Source organism: Papaver somniferum, chromosome 10 (assembly GCF_003573695.1).
Source record: "Papaver somniferum cultivar HN1 chromosome 10, ASM357369v1, whole genome shotgun sequence".
In the NCBI taxonomy this organism is placed as follows: Eukaryota; Viridiplantae; Streptophyta; class Magnoliopsida; order Ranunculales; family Papaveraceae; genus Papaver; species Papaver somniferum.
Window position 1 is genome coordinate 166,208,743 of NC_039367.1, and position 17,874 is coordinate 166,226,616.

The 17,874-nt window shown below is 37.6% G+C and overlaps 1 long non-coding RNA gene across 2 annotated transcripts; it reads right to left on the reverse strand.

Moving 5' to 3' along the window:
• Positions 1-139: 139 nt before the first annotated feature.
• On the reverse strand, positions 140-5,240 carry LOC113317640. 2 transcript variants are annotated; one of them, XR_003343801.1, is made up of 4 exons: positions 5,099-5,240; positions 1,285-2,387; positions 746-1,044; positions 141-395 (listed from the first exon to the last, which is right to left on the reverse strand). It is a non-coding gene; the product is annotated as an uncharacterized LOC113317640 (long non-coding RNA). The 2 variants fall into 2 exon arrangements; XR_003343800.1 differs by having other exon boundaries at positions 140-395; positions 746-2,387.
• Positions 5,241-17,874: the final 12,634 nt, after the last annotated feature.

Genomic DNA, 17,874 nt, shown 5'->3' on the forward strand with positions numbered 1-17,874 from the left:
CCCCCCCCCCCCTGCAAATACCCAATTCCCCATATTCAACATCCACACAGATACACAAACTACAATGACAATACAAAACTGATACAAATGTAGTTGAGCATCACCACTGATAATATTATCGTAAAAGAAAGGATTCTTCAATTGATACAAATGTATACAAGTAAACTTATGTATGTGGTGACTGACATACAATATTCGATCTATGTTGATGTTTATAAATGGATGGGTAACCTAAATTGTGTCAACTGACAGAGGCATTGAAAAACAGGGAAAGAAAGACTAAAAATCACCAGAAGTATCACCAGACTCTGCTTGCTTAACCAATCTCCTCAGCAAAGATTCAACTGCTTCTAAAATATCACAAGAGTACTGCTTTTTGACTTAAGCCCAAATACCTGCATAATAACCAACTTGATGTTTCAGTACTGATGTCACAAACAAAAGACTAAACCCTAGATTTTGTATATTCTGCATAGACAAGTCAAAACCATGTAAAGAAAACATCAACAAACTCTGTTGTAAGTGAACTAAATGGAGATGTATGAGAATAAGAGAACAATAATACACTCATAAAATCCAACCTCAATGCCATACAATCGCACAAGTAAATAGTATCATGTTCAGAATTGTTTACCTAATCCAAAGGAATGAAATGATTGTTCAATCAGCTAAATTCTAGTTTGCAAGGTCTGGCATTATAATCTTATGACTTATAGATGAAAGCTTTCAAAAGAAGTTTGTCTACCTTCGTTTCAGAGTAGTTGTTGATCATGAACATTCAGAAACTACTGCTGCTGTTGTGAGTGTATCTACATCATGTTGAAGGACAATAAGGGAATTGAAAATTCACCGGTCGGTGCAGAATGGGGAGCCGGACAGCACACGACATAAGCTTTTGGTGATTCTTGTGAAACTTTAAGAGTGTTAAAATAACTCATACATCACATATAAATCTAATAATATATTGATACAATAAATCTAAGAGTAAGTAGTAACATTACCTGAATCTATCTTCATATTTTTTTGTTAATAGACATACTGAAACTGCCAATTACACAAATATGAAAGAATTAGGAACTTGTTGAATTATGAAGACCCACCAGACCCATTGGCTTCATGGGAGCAATGAAAATCGCAACAGAGACTTATCGAAAAAAGGTCAGCAATAGCATAATCCCGTAGCAACATCACGAACATCATATTACCTCAAAATCAATTATATAATGAAGATTAGTATCCAACATAACTCAATATGATAAGCATAAGCAAAAGAAGTGTACTTACCAAGGATTGATATTCCCCGGGTGGTACTACTTCAATTGACCTGTACTGCAGTCACCTGCGCAAAAAAATACAACAGAATCCAAACCACACACACCTACAGAAATACTGATTATATTAATACTGTCGGTTCACATAGATACATTACGATTCGAAGTTTTTTAAGCACAACTGCTTGAGAGTGTTCCTTTATGCACAACTGCATAAAAATCTGTCTGAGAGTCTTCCTTATGCACAAATGCATAAGAATCTACATGCTAGAATGCTAAGCACATGTACAAAAATCTGAACATATATAAGCAAAAAAAGATAAAGCCGTATATGTTTTTCATTTATCGAGCATTAGATGATGGCTGAGGTACCAATAAAATAGGTCGACCGCCGACCCGAATAATCATTTCTGATGCACGTCTTTGGATGAAGCATGTACCCTCCAACAACAACATCTCTAAAGGTCTCAACAAAATTGCTAGCTTTTGAGATTTTTTCTTCTGGAATGAGAATCTTATCCAGCAACACCTTTCCAAGATTAGCTGGTACAATAGTGCCATGACACATACGTCCCTGTGCACCAGTACACAGTCTACCAACAGCCAAAACTTCTTCGTCAATGTTCAACAATGAAAATAGAGGCATTTCAACAGCTACTATGATCGAGCTGGTGATATGGTTTTCCCAGGTTAAGGTGTTTGAACAGGTGAAGGTGTTTGAGCATGTCCAGGAGCAACAGAATTATTCTGAAGAGGTGAAGCTGCATGACCTGGTAAGCACCCGTTGTTGCTTGATGCCACAACTGACCCCGACATTGCATCCTGGATATCCATCACAGTGTGACATAGTGATCCCAAGCTTTCGATCAAAATCCCCACCTTGTTACATAGGTCCTCCAACTGATGCTTAACAACTCCATCCTTAGATTTAAACTCTTGTACTTTGGCACGCGCAGGAGCAGAATAATCCTATTGAGTACGAGTAACAAGACCAACATCACGAACCCGTCCTCTACACTCCTTCTGAAAAGCTTTACTCATTACATCTAAATCTGTTACAGAAACACCAACAACTTTTTCCCCCTTGATATCTTCTTGGGCCTTAACAAGCTCATCCTGCCATGTCGAGCATAACACTGTCAGATATAAATTTTAGATGACTAGAAGATGGTACGTATATGAGTACAGATGAAACAGTGTGCCGACTCACAAAGTATTTTTGCGCACTAGGCAGAATTACCCCACCCTAAATATTACCTACTTCCCTTCTAAACTACCGTTATGTCACTAAAGTTATGATCCATAAAACACAAAGAACAACTAGTAAAGGATTAATTTGTAAAATATTCCGACATTCTAATTAGTTGGGCCAACGAATATTGAACACACAGTACTAAAATAAGACCATTGCAAAGGAAATAAATCAAAATGTGGGAAAACATACATACGTACATACACCTTCTATGTACTGAACTTCCTTGTTCATGTGAATTCATATATTTCAAAACATTCAAGAGACATTCATAACATTGGCATTACTCACATAAGGGAAAATTCATGAAAATGCATAAATTGGAAGTTCAAACGAATTGCAACAGTGTACAAAAAAAGATCTGCAATGTGTCTCCAAGTTAATGAAAATGAAATCTTAACAAAACCCCCACCACTAGTATTACTTAATTTTTAAGCAAAAAGATTATATAGGTTTCCAGAGGTTGGAAATACATCTACACATATATGAAAGCATTACTTGGTAATTCATCTGTGGGAGTCCATATAAAAGTTATATATACGTAGAAAACATCTTTGAAGCATTAATATTCACACAACAAAAAGGTTCTAACTAAAGCATTAACAAAATACTAACTTTCTGTGCTTGCAAAGACTGCCTTAAGCTCTTCCCAGCTTACTGTTGCGAGCCCCTCTCGTACTCCGTGGAAAACAAAACTAAAGGAGCGAGCCACAACTCAGTAGGGGATATAACGATTTAGTAAGTACTTTCGAAGTAATACATATTCAGGCATAAGCAAGAGCAGCATCAACACAACTTATAAAATGTAAAGCTTCAAGTGGTCAGTTGATAACCAAAAATTCAACGCTGCAAATAAAGATACGGAAAAGGGTCATTTGTCCAAATATTTTTAAATCACGGTTCAAATGGACGACTAAAAAATAGTTTGGGTGAAATGGCCAAAAAAAAAAAAGCAAGGATGAAACTGGATTCATCCTAGCTTAAATTTATAAAATAGCAAGGATGAAACTGGATACATCCTCTGTAAATTAAAAATAAGAAAAAATATTTGAAAATGGGCACGATGAAACTGGTTACATCCTGTCTATTTTTACATTTTTGTCCATTTAAACAGTATCAAAATCTAACTGTCCATTTCACCCAGGGATTGTTGATTTTAGTCTTTTTAACCAATTTTGTGATAAAGATAACTCACTCTACTATACATAAAAGGAAAACTCACAATAAAGGTGGCAGCAAGTTACATTTCATAACAGAAAGAAAAATCATTCATTTTGCCTCTTGCATTAATTCGTCACTTAAAATCTTTACGAGAGCACAATAATTTTAAGTACTAATCAAAGGATGGTTAAGCATAACTGAACTGCGGCAACAAGATAAATTACAAAAAGGAAACGCCTGATTTGAGTATAGTTGCGCAAACACAGACGGCGGAACAAAACGAACTATCGGCAGAGACATTCCAATGGGTTGGAGTTTTTTAAGTTATCCGATAGAAGTTTACAGAGAACAACAAAATTTTATAAAACATGGTCTAATTTCCTGAAATGGAAAACAAGGCATCAATTTATGACAAATAAAACACTCAAGAATGCATTTCAACATTAACAGCAAAGGTCCAACCAAACCAAGTTAAGTTATAGATATTCTAAAACAAAACTTAAAGGAAGAATTAATTTAGTATTTGCATCCAAGTTAAGTTACATCTCCACTATTCTTCTACTACTAAACATTCAGCACCAGATCACTTAACAACTACCGCCACTACAACACTATCACTGGTTCACATACAATTACTCAATGACGCACATTATGTACAGAAATGAGCTAACATTTCTAGAGAGCATCTAAATTTCAAACTTAAAAAAGTTAACCAAAGAGATTCCATCAAATTTATGCTCTTATCACTGCCTAATAATTTTTTTTACAAGGGTTATCACATTTTAAACATACAAACAAGCTAAAATATTCAAATAGGAAAAGTGACAGACATAAGGTTTAATATGTCGCATCACGCACATAAGACATGGCAGTATAGGAACATAATAGTACAACACACAATTAGTGTTCCATTAAGCAAATGAAAACTTAGATATTGTAATTTAAAGAACCCTGCCAAGAAATATATAGCCAAAGTTGTAAAGTACTTACACCCATAGCAAGCTAGATTAAATCTTGTATCATCACAGAATTCTACACAATCAACTACAATAAATTTCAGACTTCTCATTGCTTTCAGTGCAAATCCATGGTTAATAAATCAATCAACCCATTTCAAGCATTAATCGCGAATTAAACCATACAAACAGACTCGGGAGAAAATCCCCATATATAAATATAGGACCCTAGTTTCTTTGTTTTTCAATCAAAATCCAATTTGAAGAAGACTTTCCCTAAAATCGTGAAACCCTAGAATCTATTAACTGAAATCGAAAAACTAATACTGATATAAATATAAAACCCCAGTTTCTTTGTTTTTCAATCAAATCCAATTTGAAGAAGACTTTCCCTAAAATCGTGAAACCCTAGAATCTATTAACTGAAATCGAAAAACCAATACTGATAAAATACTTACCAAATCGAATACAAGGCTGCAACTGCAGATCCATTTTTAGATCGAGACATGAACTGAATATTCAGTTGATATGAAGGGGAGAAAATATCTTCGGGAGCACAAAAATAAAGAGCGGGTGATGAAAAATGAAAAGGGCTGAGAAAATTCCAAGGATAATACCGAGGGAGTAGTACTGTAGTAGATAAGGCTGAAAGGGTGGAAAAATAAAGAAGAGGAGTGACCAAACTTTGACTTGGGCTTTTTTTTGTTACCGACGACACGCGTGCTTCGCATGCATAAACACCTTGTTGTTGCTATTCGCAACCGAAAGTTTGTCGTCGCTAAATTCGAAACAGAAATACGTTCAACAACGTTACTGCTGTTGCTACTCTGGATTGCTATATCCTTAAAATGGTGTACTGAACAATAAAAGAGGGATATGCTATCAACATATTAGAACAGTTTCTTTTGGACTTACACTAATGCTGTTATTGGAATCGTCCAATGTATTAGCTAGTAAAGGTTAAAGAAAAGAGTGCAAGGATACGCCCCCTTCTTTAGGTGTTGCTCGTAAGTTTATGAGTCTTGCAAGCTGGAATCGACGATGTGATCAGTTCGAGTTGGATGCTATCTCGATGATCATTCGCAATGAGGAAGTGTTCACTACAAGGACCCGAAACGGATTGGATATGACCCGATACGAACTGACACGAGTAGACGCAGCAGCTGGTACATTGATTTTTCCCGAGATGACTGATAGTTGTTAATAGTCCGACTGGCACACACGAATGAATTTCACAGACTCAAGCAAACTGGATCATTCTATCGTGCCTCCATTGCCAGTGATGTCGTTACGGTACGGTTCGTCGCTGCAACTCTTTGTTTGATTTATGAACTTGGGAGATTCTGTGATGTCGTTGCCTCCTTTATTTGGTTTGTGGTCTCGGACCGTAGTTTTTGTTGTTGGCTATTCTCGACCAAGACAATTATTCTTCCTAGCTTCCATGCCCCTGTATGTAGCCTCCAAACGATATTTAGCTCAGTTTGTGTTATTCTGGCATAGTTTGGATTTCCATCAAACATTCTTGTTAATGCTTACAATTTTTCAAATAAAAACACGTTATCATTCACATGCTTTTCCGACTTTCAAATATTCATTGCATCAGTTGTACTTTCCCACGAGTTTCTATGGTAAATGTCACTAGACAATGTCTAAAATTGAAGGTGAAGAGGTAAGAAAGCTTCCCTGTTGAAGTTTCCCTATTGAGGTTGTTTGTTCACGAGCTGAAAGATGTGTACAAAACTTCTGATGATTCGCCCATGTGCTTAGAAGTATCCTCTGCTACTGACGACTTGTAAAACCCGTGTACGTATTTTATTCAAGTCTCACACGCTGATGACTCGACAAATCCGTCGTCCCCATTGTGTTGCCCCTTTCATGTATAACCTCTTGTAGTCTTAGCATACATATTTTCCTGCAATACTAATCATTTCAGAGTAGGCATTAATTAATATTCCATATATGTCGAACACACTCAATAGGGAGGGTCATCGGGCCCAATGCCATGTCCCGATTGAGGTATCTCATCACCGTCGTTTTGATCTATTGGAAGGGATTCGGACCTTCCTAAGTTCTATAGCTCGATATCCTGGGTGCCATCAAACGACTATCCCGGATCAAGTGAGTTACCAAGTACTCATGCCTTGATAATCGATCACACTTGCGATGGGAGCAATGTTGTATGCTCGACTATCAAGTACTCGTGCTTTGATAATCGGCTACTAGTTTCCAACCACCAGAACCCTTAGGCTACATCGACACTTGCACACTGCCACTACCCCGAGTATCGAATAGCCAGTCGACTGTAAGTCACCTCGGCACTTCCACACTGGCATTTCCTCGAGTACGAATGACCATTCGAGTGTAAGTAACCTCGACACTTCCACATTGGCATTGCCCCGAGTTCGAATGACCATTCGAGTGTAAGTCACCTCGACACTTGCACACTGGCGTCGCCCCGAGTACGAATGACCATTAGTCGCTCATGTCATATTTCCTACCCCTCACGGTTTTAAAGAAATAAATGACAAGTTAGATCACCTCGGATCATTTCGTTTGATGACCCAAGTACGAATGACTTGTGTGTTACAATACACTAACAACCCAAGGCATCCCCCAGGTTATTATTTACCAAAGTCTGCATAGTCTAAGTTGGAGTCAGAAATCTTAGACCATCCCGGGCCATTCCGTTTGATGGCCCGAGTACGAATGGTATATCGATGCGTTTGTCATATCATCGCTTTACCGTTGTACGTTTCATGTAATATACTATGTTCCACGGATATTCAATTTCAGTCCCGCTTGGTTGCCACAACTTGCAAGTTCTTTCATTTAGTAGGTTGTTGTTTCGAGAGAATCAATTCCGTACGGATGATGCCCGAGATGATTCACTGTCCACCAATCGAGGGTGCGTCCAAGTCATTGCATGTTGGCCCTAACCGAGTCGCTCCCAATTCATCAAAACGGAAAGTAAGAAGTCGCGAGTGGGTTCTGAAATAAACGGATGCCTTATATACACTGGTCTGTGACGTTTCTGGTCCGAAGTAGCTGAGTACTGAACGTAGTTGGCATAGCCTTGTGGTTCAAGTGATTATCTTCGGAACATCCTTTGCTCCTTGTCCGTTCTGCGTCACACGCTAGAGGAATATCTCAGTCATACATTGCTCCAAGTATCGCCGAATCTCCCACGCTTGTAGACTAATTGGGAAGAGAAGTGATTGCTGCTATTTCGGTTCACAACCATTCCAATATCGATGCTCGCCATCATGTCGCCGTCGTATCTCGCCCGATTAACCTCAAAGGTCCCTTTTAATGTGACGTCCACGACTATTGATACATCTCGGTGAAGTTGGGTTGACTGTTGTGACGAAATTGTTCGAAGCGGTTGTTTCAATCGAGTCTGTTGACCATCATCATTTTGATCGGATGTTGTGCGATCCGATTTGTTCGGGTTATACAGATCACATCTCGTCTGAAACTTTCCCCTATCACTTCACACATCCAATAGGCATTCAATTAAGCTCTTGGATTCTTAATTCCTGGCTGCTAGAAATAAAGCAATTCATACCATGATACTAAATAACAAGAATCCATTTTATCTGAATATCCAAGTCAGTGCAGAAAATTTTCATATTTCTCATGTGGGTAGCGGATGTTATTTCGTTCTTTTTGACTTAGCTAGGGTCTGCTAAGGGTTTTTGCAGTAGATATCGTCCAATGTATTAGCTAGTAAAGGTCAAAGAAAAGAGTGCAAGGATACGCCCCCTTCTTTAGGTGTTGCTCGTAAGTTGATGAGTCTTGCAAGCTGGAATAGACGATGTGATCAGTTCGAGTTGGCTGCTATCCCGATGATCATTCGCAACGAGGAAGTGTTCACTGCAAGGACCCGAAACGGATTGGATATGACCCAATACGAACTGACACGAGTAGGCACAACAGCTGGTACATTGATTTGTCCCGAGATGACTGATAGTTGTTAATAGTCCGACTGGCATACCCGAATGAACTTCACAGACTCAAGCAAACTGGATCGTTCTATCGTGCCTCCATTGTGCAGATTCTCTAAGCAATCAGAGTCTCCTCATTTGGACTTTCGAGCTTCCTGTGGATTCAGAAATGTAAGTAACTGCGGGGATAATCTAAGAAGGAAGAGTTATATAGTTCGATAGTTCATTTTCATAAAGATAGTTCAAACATGATATGGGTAATATCTGGGTGTATCGATTGTAGCCAATCTTAGCTGAATTTCATCTTTACGATCTACCTACTAACAATGCAATGTTAAAATTGGTACGGAAAATCATGATGAACCCAGGAATTGCGGGTGCTAGTCTAAAACTGTAATGCACGAAAAGCCTCGTAGATGATAGGGATCATAAGGTAGCATTTCAAGTGTCAAACGAATCATGTTAGGCAGCATTTACGGTAACGTGCAAGCGTATGTTAAAAGTAGGTATGTCGTGTGTTTCCTATCTCATTTAAACAAGTAGTACGCTAACAGAGTTCTTGAATGCTTAACAATAATATATTGAGTTTCTTCCAGAATTTTTAAGTTCACTTCAATGAATTCTCATGGCATGTGCACATTTGTTGAGTATGTCATGTATGCAATAAGGGGGTACCTGTTGCATGGCTCAGGGAAAGGCTACACCTCCACCGGAACCTGAGTCATGGAGATTTGGGGTCAATAAAGCCCATCCGGGAGAGGCACCTTGGATTCTCAGCTTAAGCATATGACTTAGGTTGGGCGACTAAGGTAATAAGGACTCTCCCAAGGAGTGCAGAATCTGACCAAGGCACCGAGGTACACGGTTGAGTCAAGAGTGCCAGGGGCGTCTGGAGCGTACCTTGCCATTCTTGACAAGTCTTGGCTTATACTGCACTCGGCCCGAAGAAAACCCCACTTAGGGTGCAGTCTCGTAACCATAAGCGCTATAGGTAAAAGAGATAAGAGGCTGCAAAAACAACTGGTTGTTGTTAAGACCGGATGGGAGGAGCCAACCTTGTATGGTAGACGTACGCCTCCTTGAAGGGGCAACCAGGGGGAAGATAAGGGCGACACCCTCCATTAGAGAGCTGATAAGTGTCTTAAGACGCAAATGTCATGAGGCTTTTTACTCTCAAGGGTATTAAGGCTTGTCATATTTGTGCGACAATCCTGAAGAGGCAATAATACAAAATAAAAATATAAGACGGGATCAATGGGTTTTCGCATGAAAGTGCGAAGACGTCCTGCGATTTCGTCGCAAGACAGCAATGTCATGGGGCTTTATTTTCGTAAGAATATTTAGGCCTGTCATATTGTTGCAACATTCCTGAATAGTCCATAATACAAAAGAAAAAGTTAAGGCAAGATCAATGGGTTTTTGCATGAAAGTGCAAGGACGTCCTGCGATTTTGTCGCAATGAAAAGAGGTGGCATAATAAGACCTTTAACTAGGAAGGCAAAATAAGACCACACAGGGATGAGATTTTGAAAAGAATCAAAAATCACTTCGCATATGATTGCGAAATTATACATAAACAACTGCGAAGTTGAGGCACAAAATAAGAAAAATCTGCAAAATCTCTCATTCGGATACAAATAACAGAGGCAAGTATGGGAATGAATGAAATTAGAAAATTTTATTTGTCTCCACATGATAGATTTACGCAAAAATTAAAAAATTAATGATTATATTGATTAGCCGTATTGCAAGGAGGAATTGTTTTAATGAATGCAGGTCAAAATGAAAGAAACTCATATATTAAGGAATATGAAGAACCAAAAGAATTCGCAAATATACATAAAGAAGGAATAAATGTACAAGTATAACAGAAGATCAAAGAAAGAAACAAAGACTACTTTTTAGTTGATCCTTCATCATCTTCATCATACTTGTTCCCTTCTCCGTCTGCATCAGAATTTTTATCTTCATCAGAACCTTCATCAACATCAGATTCTTCATCATCATCTTCGCTATCAGAGATGGTCAGACTAGGAATGTTCTTTGGGATCTCCTCCAAGAGAAAAGGATAATCAGAGTGAGGAATACTATGGTCATCACAAACCATTTGAATATTTTGATTGCGAACATCGTTCTTAAAGTTCGCAACAGTGATCATGATTTGATTCTTTAATCTAGAATACTTATCGTTGCGAGAAGAAAGATTCTTTGCGAGTTCCTCTTTTTCAGCTTCAAGTTCCTCAATTCTTTCGCAATATCTACTTTCAGAATCTGCGAGCAAAAGGCAATCAATTAATAACTTAATGAAAATTCATAAGAAACAAAAGATTAGTGAAGAAGAACAGTTAATAACCTTCTCTATCAGAAATCATATCTCTAATCAAGGTTGTATGCTCAACTTGGAGACTAACATTTACACTTAAATCTTTTCTGGCATCGTCTAAGATTTTCGCAGCCCAAGCGAATTCATCCTCATTATTTATAAGGAGACGAGAACGAATTTTGGTTTTCTCTTTCGCAGAGCTCGGTATTCTTGCGGTTAGCTTCATCTCGTTCAAGTTGAACTTCAAGAGGGTCTCTTGAAATTTCGCCAAAGCCTTAGCACCTTGATCATAGATGCGATCCTTATCATCTATAAGACCGCTAATTTTGGTTCTTAGCTCATTCATTTTCTCTTTTGAATTAAGAAAGAAACGCTTAAATCAGTTGGCTAAGCCTAAACTAGATCTATGGTCAATTTCTAAGAGGCGAAATTTGGATCTCAGTTCACTCAGAGAAAGAGACGAAATTTTATCATTTGAGAAACTATTTAAAGATTTATTAAGACTCTCAAGAAAGGTGTCATTATCCAAGGCATTAGGAAATGAACGAAGAATGATGGCTTCATCAGAAAGACCATAAATGTCTTCAAAAAGGATCAATCAAATAAGATAAAACAACAGGATGAATGAATGAAGGGAAATGAGAAAACTAACATACCATAGAGTTGATTATTAGCTTGCTGAAGACTAGAGATTTTATTCTTGTACGAACAAGAATCAATTTCTAGTTGTTTGTTCTTCTCGTGAAGACATTTGACTTCAGCTTCCAGTTCCTCATTCTTTGTACGAAATTGAAGATTCTTCTTTTCAAGAATTTCGCGTCTCCACTCCAGATCTGAGGCAACATTGAAAGAATCTTTTCCAGCCTGCAAGAAAATATAAAAAATATAAAGAGATTTTGAGTTACAATAATGAAGAAGTAAAAAGACGAAGAAATAAAAAGACGAAAGCATACCAGACTATTAAGAGAATGCAGGAAGTTGGGAGTCACCAATCTAGAAACTCCACGAAGAGAATTATCACCATCCAATAAAGGAACATCGCAAATCATAGCAAGAGTTTTGCAGGTATTAGAGAATTGATTATCTCCCATTCCTTTCCAAGAATCATAAAAGAGGCCAGAGAGCTTAGCCATAGAAGATTCAGATGGAGAATCTTCATTTGCAGCAAGGTCATCATTATCCTCATCATCCTCATCACTCTCGAAGTTTTCATGAGAAGGAATATTTTAAGGAGAGGAAGAACGGATTTTTCTCATCTTTGTAGGAGGAGCAGTTGGTTTTTCCCTGCGAAGAGCACCTTTTCCTTTAACACCAGTCTTCGCAACATTGGCAGGCTCTTCTATTTCAGCAATAATCTTCACACACGGATAGAAATAAGAAATAGAGGAAACAATATACTGTTTAAGATCAAAGGAGAATATTTCTAACCTCATATGTGTATGAGCAAGAGCTAACAAGGTACTAGCCTTCCCAGTCCTGTGATAGCTATCTTTCATTTTCTGGATCTGTAGAATGTCGCAAGAATCAACGAACAAAAGAATAAAGACAAATAAAGAAATATAAAGTGTGTGAAAATAAAAGAGACATATCTCTTTCTCCTTTTCGGTCCAAGAGAACACCCAAGGTTGATAAGAAGCGAGATTCTCAGGAAGAACATTTGACCCAGCAATGTAAGGTCCTTTAAGCATCAAGGGAAAAACACACCATTTATCATCTTTGGATTGTCAAGGAGTTGTGTTCTTACCATAGTGCCAATCAATGTCTTGCATAAGTATTTTAGCTTCATCAATATTATCTTTCCTTTTCAAGCGAATACCCCAGCGAGTATTCTCTTTCTTCATGGAGATCAATTCATAATTTTCAAAGAAACTCGCTAATGTGTATTTTTTAGCAATTATCTCCAAGTCTGCGAATTTAGGATCCCTAAGTTCTTTAGAGTAAAGAGATCCTTTACCAGCACCACGGTTAGCGAACTTCAGCATCAGACGGATGCAATCCCCACTCAATTGGAAGATAGCTCGTGAAAATCCCGAGTGAGCGAGAATTTCATAGAACAGAGGAATATCTGGGTCATAAAGAGGAATGGGGAGACCTGCGGGAATTTGACCCAGTGAAAATATGATTGATTGATCATCACAATGTTGATCAAAGAAAATTTTGATAGAAAGAATTGATTTGGCACTTTCACCAGGAATGGTAGAAAGTGTGAAACCTTTCTCGGAAAGATCTTTTTGGGTTTCCTTAAAAAGTTTTCTCATGCTTTTGACCGCTTGGAGGCATATCTGAATATAGAGTATGGGAATGAATGAAAAGTAAGAAGATTGAAGAAGGAAGAATTACAGTAGCAGAACTTACGGAAGGAAAATAGAGTTGCAGAGATGAGAGAGTAAAAAGAGAAGGGAAAGTAAAAAGAAAATGGAAAGAAGAATATATAAAGAAGATTTTTTTTTTACTCGAAGAAATAAACATCATTAATGCGAAAAGACGTGAGCGGTTGAAAAGCAGCGGTTACAGAAGACGTGTCAAGAAATAGATGGAAGAAAGGATACGTGTGATAAATGCAGAATATGAAGAGATGGACAGCTGCGGCATTTCTCACATCATTCTCTACTTCGCAGAGAAGATATGATAAGAGGCAAGATGTAGGATCAGAATCTCGCAGCAGTAATTCCTCAGCGAAATTATTAACAACACAACACAGCAGTGTCGCAAAACAACTTCAGAAACGAAATAATAAACGACGTCAGCTAAATCATGAGAAAAATGTGATGGTCCTGCGAAAATTAGAGAGTTTGCGAGATTAACATTTGTAAGGTTGCGAGAATATCGCAAGCCATATCCGAAAATAAAGGACAGATTAGCTGTCATCTACTATGTAATTCCCTATAAATAGCCGTTCAGTTGTAAAGGAAATGAGAGAGATCTTTTCTGAGGGAGAAGCAAGTAAATAGGAGAGAGAAAATCTAGAGCAGTGGTTATTCTTGATTCCTTTAATTTTTTTGTAAGATTGTTCAAAGATTCATCAATAAAATTAAGATTGTTATTATAAAATGAGTTGAATGTTCATGAAATCTTATGAGGGGTGTAGTGTAGGATTTCCTGCAACTACAATCACAACCAATAACAACAGAGGTATAAGATGTTGTTCTTATACTTGATTTTTCCTCCGAGAAAAATGAAACCATAAATACTAGAGGCTTTAAATTGAGAGAAGAATCTGTGAGTTCGTTTGCTGATTAAGGGTTTCTAGACCGAAAAAATTGTTTAAGATGATGCGAATTTGTTTACTAGGGTTTTAAGAGCGACAAAAAATTTTAAGATGATTATGTAAGTTGGTTTTCTAGGATTTCGACAGTGATGAGGTAAAGGCTTCGAGAAAAATTGGATTGGTTTACCTTAGAGAAATGGAAGTAGAGACTGGAGATGATCGATTTCTGGTTGTGAAAAGAAAAAAACGAAGACGAAGGTTCAACATGCATATCTAGATCTAGAATAAGGAGAGATGTGTGGACGTGCGAGCGTTTTTGAAGGCACTTCTTTTCCGTTCTTTTTAATTTAATCGATAAAATTTAAAAAATAAAAATATATGCATTTCTATGAAAGAAAATCGATACTTGTTGCCGCACCAGTGTGGAAAGAACTTGATTTATTGCTACATCAACAAAATACATGAAGCAAAAAGTTAGTTTTTGCCTCAACTATTCGTGGATGTGGAAAAATGTCTCACTTAATGCCACACCTATCTAGTTGTGAGGCTAAACCCCTCATATTTCCACATTGTTCGTGGATGTGTGGCAAAGAAGTGCGGCAACAGACTCATTTTCTTGTAGTGATGTCTTCTAGGCAAAAAGTTTCTCAGCATGGATACAAAATCAAAGGATGGGGACTCTTGGATATGGAAAAGAATCCTAGAAGGCATAAGCAACATACAACAACACTGCTCCTGGAGAATTGGTAATGACAAAAGGATCCACATTTGGGAAGATTTATGGATCCCAAATACCAACACTAGAATTCAAAAACCACAACACTGCCTCATTACATTGATAAAATAGAATCCTTGCTTCTTCTAGATGGAAACTGGGATGCAATTCAAGTCTCTACCCTCTTTAGAATGGAGGAAGCCGCTGTGATTGTTACTCTGAAGACACACCCAAAAGAAGAGGACAGAATAATCTGGAACCTCAATGATACAAGAGTTTTCTCTGTCAAAGAGTTGTACAAGGAAAAAACTGATCATCTCTACAGAAATGATACTCCAACTGGTAACTGGGAAGCCATTTGGAACATGGATGTGGCTCCAGTCATCAAAATTTTTATCTGGAAATGTGCACATGGAATTTTTCCCGCAAATGCAAAAACAGCTAGCATACTTCATTACATCAATCCTGTATGCACTGTTCGCAATAGTGGGGAAGAAGAATCCATGTCTCACATGTTTCTGAATTGCACTGCTGCTACTCTGGTGTGGCAGGAAATCCTTGGCAACTCATACACTCTCTTTGATAACAACACCATCTTCATTGATTGGGTGAACTCCTGGTTTCAACTTGGAAACACTAACTGCAGCATTTATGCCACCACATGTTGGTATATCTGCAAAGCCAGATGTGATTATATATTCAAACAAATTCAGCCTACTGTGGGAGTTATTACTCTCAGAATTAAGCAGCATTTGTGCACTCACAATAGAATACATGCAATGCCAGATCATATCATGAAAAACTTCCCTCTTTTACCAGAGGAAGCTGACACTGCTTTGCAACAAGTCAATACCAATTACACTTGGAATGCAGAAGCAGGATTTGGAAAACATATCAGTATCTGCACACTACAAGATTCTGAGAACTCTGCATATTACACTGCTCTAACTATGACAGATTTTGCAGGAAACACCATTGACTCAAGAGGACATCCAGGACATTATGGAGAAGGGTGAGTCACAAGCGGAGCAGACCTAGCTTTCAAGTGGGCCAAAAAGATGCAGCACACAAACATTGCAATATCTGTTGAATCTATGGACATTCTAGATCGTTTCAAGTACCTCTACAATGAAGCTGCTCAAGGAAGATTTCACCTAAATTACTATGAAAGAAGAAACAGTTAAGAAGACAATGGTAGAAATATGGACATCAATCCCATATCTTTTGTTTTACTAAATCTTAGTATTGTCAATCGTAGTCAAAATATGGAGACTTTTAAATTAGCTCTTTTATGTAAGAACAAAGCTGGAAGGCTGAGTGGTGCAACCATAACCATAGCCAACACGACTTATTTATACCGCTCTGAGTGTTTTTCTAGGCCTAAGCTTTTCCTATAAAAAAAAAGAATGACCACTCACAGATTTGCAATGTTTTAAGTGTTCAGACACAAAGATAACCTTTTTTATATTGAGGTGCTTGCACTAGTAGATAGCTGAAAGAATCCCAAAAGACTGCCTATGCATCACATGAGGAGGCTTCCCTGCTTGCTCTACAGAAATTTCTGAAGCTGTCATATGCAACTGCTCTGCAACCTGTTGTTCTGGAAAGATTAGGCAAAGCGCATCCACGAAGCCTATGTACAGTCGAGAAACTTAATAAACTCAACCAGATAACGTCTGGTGAGTTGCTTGAGAGGTGTGGATATAACTTTAGTTTCATGTTGAATCCTTAAATTTGGGAAATGCTTAGCCGATTCGTCTTCTTCGTTATTCATTTGAACTCGGTACATGCTTGGTGCTACTGCTATATATTATTAGCTATATAGTGATGCTGCAGATTTGCCTTCATTTTCAAGCTCTTATGCTCACATGTGACTAAGAGTTTCTCCAATGGTGGTTGTGTGTGTTTCCAAGGTGGCAACATAAACAAGACATCCTCATTCCAATTTTTCCTTAAGTTTAGGGAGGAAAAATAGTGGCGTTGTTTGTGAATTTTTACAGATTAAATGTAAATTTTATATTTAGTAGTTTTTAGATTTTATTAGAGCTAAAAATGGTTAGTTAATATATCGGAATTAAATTAGGTAAGCAAAAACTTACTAGGATAGCTTGACATTGTCAAGGTGAATGTCTAAAACTTGACATTCACCTTGACAATGTCTAGTAAAAATAAAGCCATGTCATCTTCACATTGATTTAAGACGTTGGGGTTGGAGAAGAATTTTTGGTAAAATGAATGTCTACCCTATGTGGACTTAGACATTTATCTTCACATACATTCCACCGGACAGGCTCTTAGAGCTTCTCTGGTGGAATGTATGTGAAGAAAAAATTCCTAATCCACGTAGGATTCACAACCACATTTATAAAAAATCATCTTCAACCGATTGATGTGAAGATGATGTGGCAAAAGAAAACGTAGACATCCTCTAGGTGAACCTCTAATTTTAGACATTCACTTAAAGGATGTCTTCCCATCCTAGTCACACTTTTATTAATAAAAATCATTAAAAAATAATATGGAAATGATTTTTACCAATTATATGCCTACAAATAAGTAAAATAAAAAATAGAAAACTTTATGAGTTGGAGATGAAACTTTATTTTTCCTAATATTTAGGATTTTATATTCAAAGAATATCTTAAAAATAACGCCACATATGAAAAATTCATATTCACCGTTGGAGAAGCTCTAAAGGATGTCAGTTTCTCATGGGATCCCAATAATGTGGTCTACTTGTTTTTCGGTCGATCGTGGATCAAATACATGCCAACTTGCTTCATAGGTATTCCCACTGATCCTAAGATACCTGTACGTTTGTAAGTATATTACGGCCAAGAACATTGAGTGCATGTGCCCGACATATTTTTCCATCACATTGGCTGATTTTTTTATTTTTTTTTAATCTACACGTTTAGTTTGAGCGGTGCTTGCAGTGCTTCAATATAGTTTCTAGTGGGAATGTACCAAAATCAACCAAGACTAGTATCTTTCCCGTGTGTTGCACGGGGATAAGTTGATGTATCTCGATGATTATCTTTGTA